Below are 10,974 nucleotides of genomic sequence, written 5' to 3'. Positions count from 1 at the left end.
CCATTATTCCTATAGTCTCCATCGTGTAAAGATGGAAATTAAGAACTTAAAAAAGGTAAAGGACAAGATTAGTGGTGTCATGAAAGAGATAAAGGAGGAGAAGGAGGATGAAGAGGAAAGAATAAGAATAAGCAAATGGAACGAAAAGATTGAAAAAGAAGAAGAAAATGAGAAGAGGAACAAAGAAGAGGAGGAAGAGAAGAAGAAAGAAGAGCAGGAGAAAAAGAAAGAGAAGAAGAGAAAGAGTGTTGGAGATAAAATAAGAACTTGGTGGAGAAAAAGAAGAAATTAGAAGCAGAAGAAGAAGAAAACCCAAAGGCCCTTTTCAGGGCCAGCCATATTTCTCGAAAAGAGATAGCCTTTCCATTGCCTACCCCTTTTTTAAATTTAAATTTAAATTTAAATTTAAAAAAAAATCCCATATTCAATTCCCCTTGTCCCTAGACAAACCCAAACTCTATTCCCATGTTAATTTCCCCTTGTCGCTAGACAGACCCACACTATAGTTCCATGTTAAATTCCCCTTGTCGCTAGAGTGACCCACGATTTTTCTCCATGTTAATTTCCCTTGACGCTAATCTGACCCACGATTTTTCTCCATGTTAATTTTCCCTTGACGCTAGAGTTGCCCAAGGGGTCTTGTAATGCTAATTCCCCTTGACGCTAGGGTGCCCCCATTTACTACTCTTGTCTGATTATTGGAATTCGGTGCAGTATAAATATTCCTTTGCCCGAAATAATTGTCCAATTACTAGGAGAAAACGTCACGGAGTAAAATGTTAGTGAGTTTCCATGATGCTATGGTTCACTAGTAGTGAATTCAGGTCCAAACCGAATGGGTGTCCATGAATAATAAAGTCCCTACTAAAATCTAGTGGCGTACCTTGGTGGTGTGACTGCAGTGGCAGTATTTACGGTAGGAAACCGGTAAATTACAAAATGGAATCAATGAGAAGGGACTCGGCAGATACCGTTTATGTCGCCATGGTGGCAAATGTGATGCAGTTGTACTGGCGAAAAGTGCCTGGACTGGCCTAAGGTGGCGTGGTTACAGTTGCATAGTTTCTACGGCGAGATCTGCTGGTATTACGGAAACCTAACAAAGAGAAACCTTGCAGATGTGTGGTTCATAGATATTTGGCAGGTTGTGAGATCTGTAGTCTTGCATTGATTAGATTACAATTTATTTATAGTATGGACACGTCGGGCATTCTAATTTACAACTGAAGTTGTAAGGAAGTCTTTGTAAATTTGGGGTAAACTTATTATGACTTCTAGCGGGAATCGCGCCAGGGTTTGACACTGCTCGGTCAAGTAAAGACCCCTGGCTTGTAATAATATTAATATTTTCTCAATGCTGTGATCTTTTGCGCACAAATGCGAGATCAAATTGCCTATTCGAACGTATATAAATACATTTTCCGCAAAATAGATTGCACCTGCACCACTAAATGACAGAATTTGTTTTATAGTTAATATCATATAACTTGTCGCGGTTTACGTCTGTACCTGACATCCGCCTATACAACGCCAACCCACGTTATTAAACATTACCGATAGTCCTTAAGGAAAGACATTTTGCGAACAAGAATCCAAGCTACAACGTTTTTCAATTTATTATGAAGTATACATATCAATAAAATGTGCCTCCTCATAATGTACTTGTTCTTTTTCCAAAGTACGATGTGGCTGGATCTACATAAATGCCCTAACCTGTACGGCATGATTTTAAAAAAAAGACCGTGTTTATTTACCTGGGTGGAGTAACGTTTGGGTGACATAAACAAAAATGACTGAATCGTTTAATTTGAGAAAATAAGACGGACTGTTTTTACCACCTGTATATTGTGTCATATTTAAATTCGTTTCTGACAGGTAAAGATCAATCATATAAAATGAGACCTAAATCCGAAGCAGCAGCTAAGCTGAGTTCAGTCTTGTACCAGCTGTTCTTTTGGTGTGACGAAAACTCGTACCACGGAAGAATGAATGTATCAATTTACAATTACTGTATAATGAAGGATTGATTGGATTAGAAACCGGACTTAAATCTGTATCAAGGTATTTATTCTAATGCATTATGAAATTCATAAATATGTGAATGCATACAGAAATATAAAGGACTCTTCTAAAACAAACAGACAATGCACAAATATGAACACATACACACGCACGTACTACATTCTTTACCATGAACTAACGTTTATTTCACGAACACATATATACTCTTTCTTGCAATCTTTCTAAATATTTCTTATACACACACAATGACATATATGTATGTATGTACTTGTTGAGGTATTTCCGTGTAATTAATTAATATATATTTGTGTTTGCCTCTGTATGTGTGATGACATGACATTGTATGTTTAAATCTTCGTATTCGACACCATCCCCAAAAGGTTTAAATCATGTACAATTTGTCCTTTTTCAGTTGTTTCAGCGAAATAAAGTTTAATGCTTCTTATTGTCATACGTACGGACCGTCTATACTCGTTTATTAGTCCACTCAAACTGCAAACGACAAGATCTTGATCTGCCGTGGCATAATGCACCTCGAGATTAGGGTCTGTGTTTTTTGTTCTACTGATTATTCCGTATAAACTTCACTGACCCAGATCTACTGGTACATTATGGTACGGCATATCTTGGTCTGTGTATTTGTCGGTCAGAGTCGTCTTATAAACAAGCACATATGTTATCACTTTAATAAATATGCTTATTTCGACTTTTGAAAGGTCTGCAAAAAGGAGGTAATGCGTATTCTGTATTACATTAGAAGAAGGTTGGCTGCAACGTCATACGCACGTGGTCGATATTGTGTTTAAATATTAACAGATCAATACGTAATCCACATTACTCTAAAGGAAGGTTGGCTGTAACGTCATACGCACGTGGTCGATATTGTGTTTAAATATTAACAGATCAATACGTAATCCACATTACTCTAAAGGAAAGTTGGCTGTAACGTCATACGCACGTGGTCGATATTGTGTTTAAATATTAACAGATCAATACGTAATCTACATTACTCTAAAGGAAGGTTGGCTGTAACGTCATACGCACGTGGTCGATATTGTGTTTAAATATTAACAGATCAATACGTAATCCACATTACTCTAAAGGAAGGTTGGCTGTAACGTCATACGCACGTGGTCGATATTGTGTTTAAATATTAACAGATCAATACGTAATCTACATTACTCTAAAGGAAGGTTGGCTGTAACGTCATACGCACGTGGTCGATATTGTGTTTAAATATTAACAGATCAATACGTAATCTACATTACTCTAGAGGAAGGTTGGCTGTAACGTCATACGCACGTGGTCGATATTGTGTTTAAATATTAACAGATCAATACGTAATCTACATTACTCTAAAGGAAGGTTGGCTGTAACGTCATACGCACGTGGCTAATATTGAGTATACTTATTAACAGATAAATGCGTATTCTGTATTACATTAAAAGAAGGATGGCTGTAACGTCATACGCACGTGGTCAGTATTGAGTATACTTATTAACAGATCAATACGTAATCGATATTACACGAAAGGAAGGTTGGCTGTAAAGTAATACACACGTGGTCGATATTGTGTATACTTATTAATAGATCAATTCGTATTCTATATTACATTAAAGGAAAATTGGCTGTAAAATCTGGAATACGGGGCTAATAATGAGTTTAATTCATAAATATGTGGTGTATGTAGTGGAGGGAATGTGTTTACATGTATTTAAACATACCGATTTGTTTTATATGTTTAATGCATGCAAACATCATTGTTGTTCCAATCCTCTAAATTTAATTTAGGTTCAAAGGTCAGGAGTATCTTCTCTTATCATTTCATCTGTCACATCAAAGATGAAATGCCTAGTGTTCCAATTTAAAGCTATGGTGTCACATCAAAGATGAAATGCCTAGTGTTCCAACTTAAAGCTATGGTGTCACATCAAAGATGAAATGCCTAGTGTTCCAACTTAAAGCTGTGGTGTCACATCAAAGATGAAATGCCTAGTGTTCCAACTTAAAGCTATGGTGTCACATCAAAGATGAAATGCCTAGTGTTCCAACTTAAAGCTATGGTGTCACATCAAAGATGAAATGCCTAGTGTTCCAACTTAAAGCTATGGTGTCACATCAAAGATGAAATGCCTAGTGTTCCAACTTAAAGCTATGGTGTCACATCAAAGATGAAATGCCTAGTGTTCCAACTTAAAGCTATGGTGTCCCGTAATGTAATTTAATTATAAGGACCGGTTGTGCCATCGGTATGGAATCCATAATGGCTTTAATTCAAAAGTGTGCCATCGGTATGGAATCCATAATGGCTTTAATTCAAAAGTGTGCCATCGGTATGGAATCCATAATGGCTTTAATTCATTGTGCCATCGGTATGGAATCCATAATGGCTTTAATTCAAAAGTGTGCCTTATTTTTGATCTTGTCATACATTCACTTGTTCTCAAACAAATGTTGGATATTGCAGTTTTCTTAGACCCTTTTCATATGATGTAATTGGAACATGAATTGAATCAGTATACATGCACCCAAAGAAAGGAATATTAAATAGTATTTCTAGCTGTGTCTATTTTAGTAAGTTTCTGCGTTAAATGTGAAAATACGTCTTAAAACGGGCAAGTTTCGGCTGACATATCAAAAGAGTGTCAGCTTGTATTACACACGGGTAAATGAATGATATCGCAAGAAACGCTTCGTTGAACCTGATATAAAAAGGTGATTTTTCACACTGAAATGAAAACACATTTTTCGCCGTCATCTGTATCTTTTTAATTTGTTTGGTCCTCATTGCCCTTGGTACAACATAATTCTTTCCTCAGTTATAAGCCATTAGCTAGACAATATATTACCCGAATGCTCCTGTGAACGTATAAAACACGATTTCTTCTGAATCTAAATTTCGACATGAATTGAGCGCATGTTCGAGACTTTATTGATATCATTACGAGCTAGTCGGTTATATAAGAAGAAAACATATCAAAAATATAAATAGCATTGAAGTAGTAACACAGAAAGTTATTCAACCTTAGTATTTTACACGCTTACATATAATGACATCACATTATCGTGCATTAAACTTGTGTTCCGGCAATGTGATGCTGTTTTTGTCGTGAAATATCAAAATATAGAACAATGATTGCATGATGCTTATAATTGATATATATGCTCTAGGAGGAGCCAGATTACATCTACTTCATATCCATGCTTTTATTAAGTCTTTTTTGGCGAAAACCTTTGGAGCATGCACATTTGTAAATACAGATTTCAGCTTATTAACTGTAGATACGTTCATTCTGTTGTTGTTGTAGGGTTTAACGCAATTTATCAGCACATGATCGGCTAGCTATATATGGCGGCCAGTATAACTGGTGGAGGAGGAACCCTGGAAAAATCTGGAAATACTTGCCTACCCATGGGAAGCTATATGTTGCCTTGTAGCAATACGTATAGGTTTATGACGGACTATTAAAAACTATTGGTCCCGAGTTTTCAGTAGATTTGGGTTTATCTTTTCTATTGTCCAAGGCTCTCTCTTCACATTCCATAGTCATAACTGAACATTTTTTTACATCTTGTTGCGTCGCCGCTTCATGGTTTTGTGGGTTTAAATTCTGACTTTATATGAAATTTTCTACGTCACCCGGATTTTTATGTGTAGATTTATTGCTTCCACCTGTATTTCTTCCTTAAACAGTTGAAGATATAAGCCCACCTATTCTGGACTCGTCTCAAGCAATCCGTTAAAAAAGTAAAAATTTAGGACGCGGTCAGCGTTCACTGCCATTTTCATTTGGACTTAAACAAAAATAGTTATTGGAACACAAACACGTTATAACCATATAAGAAAGTAGTGAAGAAGTTTGCTTAACTCAGTAGAAAGAATGTTAAACAATTGGGACTATTTGTGAAGTATATAATAAATCAAAATATGTAAAACAAGTATGAATGCTTGTTAGTGTCAATTTTTACCGTCAAGTAGCGAAACATCGTAGCCTCCGAAAGATGATAACCCATTCATTTAATTTTAAAAACGTGTGCCATAAATATGGTAAACTAGTTTTAAAAACGGAATCGGGCAAACGCGTGAATTTGGGATATAATCTTTGTGTTTCTGAGCATTTGGGGAACGGTATTGTTTGTTGTACTGTCGTAAACTGAATTAACCAGGGACGAAACAGAAGAGAATTTTTTTGACAAAACACATTTGTTACTGGTACTGTGTCAAGGATTTTGTCATGACGTCATCCTCGTATTTGTCACCAGTATTTTGTGGATTTTACTCATTCTGAACATCTTTGGCCTTTTCCGTATCAAGCTAGGAAAAATTCCAAAGTAAATAATAGGTATTTGAACTGCCCAAAAACCCAAGGTTGTTTTACGTCGCAATAGCTTCACTGACGTCACAATAACTAGATGACGTGTAATCACTAAAAAGCAACTTAAGCAGCAGTTCCAGGCTATTGAAACCGGATGATTTCTTCAAGCTTGTATTTCTAAGTTGTATAAATAGCATTAAAAATGCAGGTATTTGACTGAGTGTTTACAAATCGTAGAGCAATTTTATTTTATTTTTTATTTGTTTGGGGGGAATACTATAATTTTATACAAATATGTTCTTGCCCATCTTGCCCGATGTTCATCTACCAAAAGCTTAGCAATTCACCTTAAGATTATCTTCAAGCCTCTTAAATGAGTTTTTGGTATACTGAATGAGATTTTACACCAACATGCTCGTTCGGAACGTCGACCGGACTCTCCCTATCCACCCACCCTGTGAAATTTGAATAACATCTCAGATGAAATTGTAGAACACACATTTCATGGGTTTGGTACACTTTTATAGATGCGGCATATCTGGTCGAGGTAGTCAAGTGTCTTCTTGCTCTTTGAGGTTTCAGCAAAACGTGTTGCTGAGTTTTCACCGAACAACACGTGAATCTATCATAGGAATATACCTCCCAGTTTGTTTGTACCCCACCCACTGATTTTAAAAACGAAAAGTATAAATGAGATGAACCTAACAAATGTCATAAAAAATGCGAAGACCTTAGTTTATTCATTGATTTATAATTTCAAACCAAATTGTAACGAGAGAGCCTCTAACACTTATCGTCTGTGCGTTTTATACCAAACGAAATTTTCAGTGTCAAAGACGATCCTGCTCGCCAGCCAATTCCAGTTTCTATAGAAGTCCTTTGCTAAGGAATGGAAGCAGAACTGTGTATATGCACATATAAGGTAAACACTACGACGTCTGTTTCCGATATTTACAATGTCGAATCAAGCAAGGGGAATGAATGACAACTACAAATTTGCCTTTCACGTAGATTTAAATTTCTTTGTACATGTCTGCAAAGGAATATAACTCTCAGCTCTCAAAGTTATGGAAATGTACGGAATTATCTGGCAATTACCGAATAGGATGAACTACATCATTATGTTGTCTGAGGAAAATAGACTCGCCAATACTATATACAATATGGTGCCGTGTTAGAATGGAAACTCCGTTAAGTATGAAACGCGCACAAGATGACAATTTTCGTTCCACCCTTTTCATAGTCAGTTAGAAAGTATTAATCAATGAATGAAATGACTAAGTTCTGCGCATTTTTGTTATCACATGCAAGGTTGTTGCTATTGAAATAGTTGGGAGTGGGTAGGTTTAAAAACAAACTCAAATGTATGCAAAACTTATAGCTAAACGAGAAGATAAAATGATATTTTGGTTTTAACTCTTTCTCTTTCTGTGGCCAAATTGTGTCAAGAGTTCAAAACATTCTTCTCAATGTTGTTCTCGATCCCAAGGGTTTTGGATGAGGCGCTGATGGGACAAAACATGATGAAACAAGAAAGTAGCAGCTCAAATTTCAATCTCACGTGTAGATAATTTGAAATTGCCGCAGTTGAACGTTCTTTTTCATATTTATAGGCTACTGAATTTGTATGGGAAAATATGAACGAATTTTTCAGATGGAAATACTGCACGACCTTGGGAGTGCAATATATTGATCTGAAATTACGAGTTCATATTTTCCCATACAAACGCAGTAACCTTTTTGTTATATGCTTATTTTCTTATTCTACCGAAGGCTTAATTCAATAAACAAAAATACAATACAGGAAACAAAGTAACTGAATGTAAGCCGTATTCTAAACTAAGTACACAAGCCCGGATTCATCATTATACAACAATATCATTATTAATGCACACATAACTCCGGCCATATACATTTGAACTTTAGTCGCTCGCTAGACATAACGTTCGAAAGAAATTGGCGTTTTTTTTTTTTTAAATTGAAATTTGGAGTCATATTTTGAATGAATGAGCATTGCAACGACTTTTCCATTTGATCTGGAATGAATAGAGTTTGGTATTTTTGTCGATTCTACAAACTTTCGTGATTATGGACTGGATTTATCTGTGCCAATTCTACATGAAGTACATCGGATTTCAGCAGCATGTTGACATCTGCAAGTGTGTTTCTGTTCTGTCATTGAATGTTTGAAATCATAATGTGGGGAAATTATGAAATCTTTCAACTGAAATTATCAAACAAGCCGCTATGGAATATACTTTTTTATTTTGAGTGTAGTAAGGATGATGCAATTGCCTTTGGAATATTGTCGAATTACAGTACAATTTCGAAATGTGTAATCAAGCTAGAGAACCCATGACATGTGATTCGGATTTGCAGAACTAAGAAAGTATATTTTGAGCAAATTCAGGATGTAAAACTGGAAGTATATTTTTTGCCATTCTTATTATCAGCTAAAGATGACAGTTTATGCCTTGTCACTTGCATGTTATTTGCTGGAACCCTGTCAGACGTCTATAGCTAGCCTAAATCTGAAACATTGTATCAAAAAAGTCAACACGGAATGTGGCAAATCAGCAGGTATGTGGCAGTTCACGAAACATCTGCTTTAGTTCATTCAAATTTAATCAACCAAAACGTAAAGCGCTTATTATGTAAGTGTACATGATTTCTTTACAAAGTAGTTCCTAATACACTATTGGGGACACGTGAGTGCAATATGAGGTGCGCGTGAGTGCACTATCGTAAAATACTGAACGATTCTGACAATGTAAAGTTAGCGGAGACAAAATGACCATATAATAAGTTGAGTTTTTTAATTTTATCATTTTTATTACATAGAGATGGGAATTGTTCCATTTTCGATATCGAGTTTCTATGTTTTATCGGTTGAAATACTGGGGGTGGGGTGAAATTTCAATATTACTCTATCAGCTTATTTGTATTGAAAGTTTCCGTACGATTTTACCTTTTGGATTAAACAACCTTGGTTGCAAATTCCATTTCCTATGTAGCGTTTTTCTATTTTGACGCTTGAATTACGTATTGGTAGTTGAGATTTAAATGTTGCATGCCGAAAATTCCAACTTCCCATCTTGAATTAAATTGTTTGCGCTGAATGTGCCATTGCTTATGTCGAGATTTTATCAACTCAGTTACAAGGCGGTCGTGGAAAGTTACATTTTCTATATCGAGGTTTTATATTTTATCAACTCGGTTACAAGGCGGTCTTGGAAAGTTACATTTTCTGTGTCGAGGTTTTCGATGTAATCTGTTGAATTACACAGCGGTAGCTAGAAGTTCCATTTCTTGGGTCGAGAATTCCAATTTGACATGTTGAGTCAAATCGTGTGCCAACATATATTGTTTAAGAACACTTTATTCTGTTTGCCCATAAATGTGAAGATAAACAAAACCTGTATGTATCTATAATCTTATTGCTTTTAAATATTGTAAGATTTAATCACACTTAATTACTGTCTTCTTCATCGAGTATTTAAGCAAAGAAATCTTGTTCCATAATGTTTCCATTCGTTTCCATAACGTTTTCAACTTGCCAAAGTTTTAAAGCTTCATCTTGTATGTTTTTGCAGAGTTTAATTTCGTCACCAAAATATCACGAACGAACGTTGTTTCTTTTTTAAAATGTACGGATAAGTTTTCTTTGTAAACCATTACAAAAAAAGGGTTATATGGCTGTGCATTATTTACAGGATAATGTTTGAAAAGGGTATCCAGGTAAATTTCTGGCACGCACACGGCAAAGAATTTTACTTTTGTCACATACTTCTTGCAAGAAACGTTTGTGTGCCACAATAGTATATCCCCCCCCCCCCCCCCATATAACAAGGGCAGAGTAATCATCCTTCATAAAGGGCACTTTAAATAAGCAACTCACGACCAAAACGGCACATATTTTTAGCGGGAATGGCAGGGGCTGACCGATAAATATAGTCATGGGGAGCTTCTACATTTAAGCGTTTCCATGGCATAATATTAGCCATATAATTTTCTATAGGAAACTTTCCTGTTGCTTCGTGCTATTTTTGTTTTACTTTTTGCTGGGTGGGCTGGGGCGGTGGCTCTCTTATCTTATCCGCCTCTGAAGTTTTGCTATCATTGCTTATTATGGTTATTATTATTATTATTATTAGTAGTAGTAGTAGTAGTAGTAGTAGTGGTAGTAGTAGTAGTAGTATTGAAATAATCTTCAAAGAGAGTAGTTGATTTGCAAAATTCGAAAAATTCAACGTTTCAATTTAGTTCATCAGTTGAAAAGAAAATTCACGTTGACGTTTGAGAGAAACAAAAGAGGCATTATCTAACTGAACAAAGGCAAATTGTTGGTAAAACTCCTGACACACTAGTAAGAAACGGAAAAGGAAAAGCTTTACTTGGTTTGACTTTGCGGTGGTGGTGTTTCTCAAGTAGGTCAGAGATATGCCGTTCATGGCACAGTCTTCTGCTTTTGTGTTTTTATTTGTCACAACTTTGTTACAAGTATGCACTCATGAACACATATCTCAACATCAAGTAGGATGCATGTAATTCTTGATAAACTGAACTAAACACACGAAGGCCAGAACATGTTATGACCTTCATAATAATTTATTCGATGTATGAACAAATTCATCAA

At 35.8% G+C, this 10,974-nt stretch overlaps 1 protein-coding gene across 1 annotated transcript in view; it reads left to right on the top strand.

The window, feature by feature from the left end:
• The first annotated feature begins 1,929 nt into the window (after positions 1-1,929).
• Positions 1,930-10,974, top strand: part of LOC149800525 (putative G protein-coupled receptor 139) — a 99,433-nt gene continuing 90,388 nt past the window's right edge. Inside the window, exon 1 of the mRNA XM_089954457.1 lies at positions 1,930-2,061. The gene's annotated coding sequence lies outside the window, so the exon portion shown is untranslated. The remainder of the gene's footprint in view (positions 2,062-10,974) is intronic.

Source organism: Sinohyriopsis cumingii, chromosome 4, assembly GCF_028554795.1.
Source record: "Sinohyriopsis cumingii isolate HCF-2022 chromosome 4, ASM2855479v2, whole genome shotgun sequence".
In the NCBI taxonomy this organism is placed as follows: domain Eukaryota; kingdom Metazoa; phylum Mollusca; class Bivalvia; order Unionida; family Unionidae; genus Sinohyriopsis; species Sinohyriopsis cumingii.
This window is presented reverse-complemented; position numbering and strand designations above follow the sequence as displayed.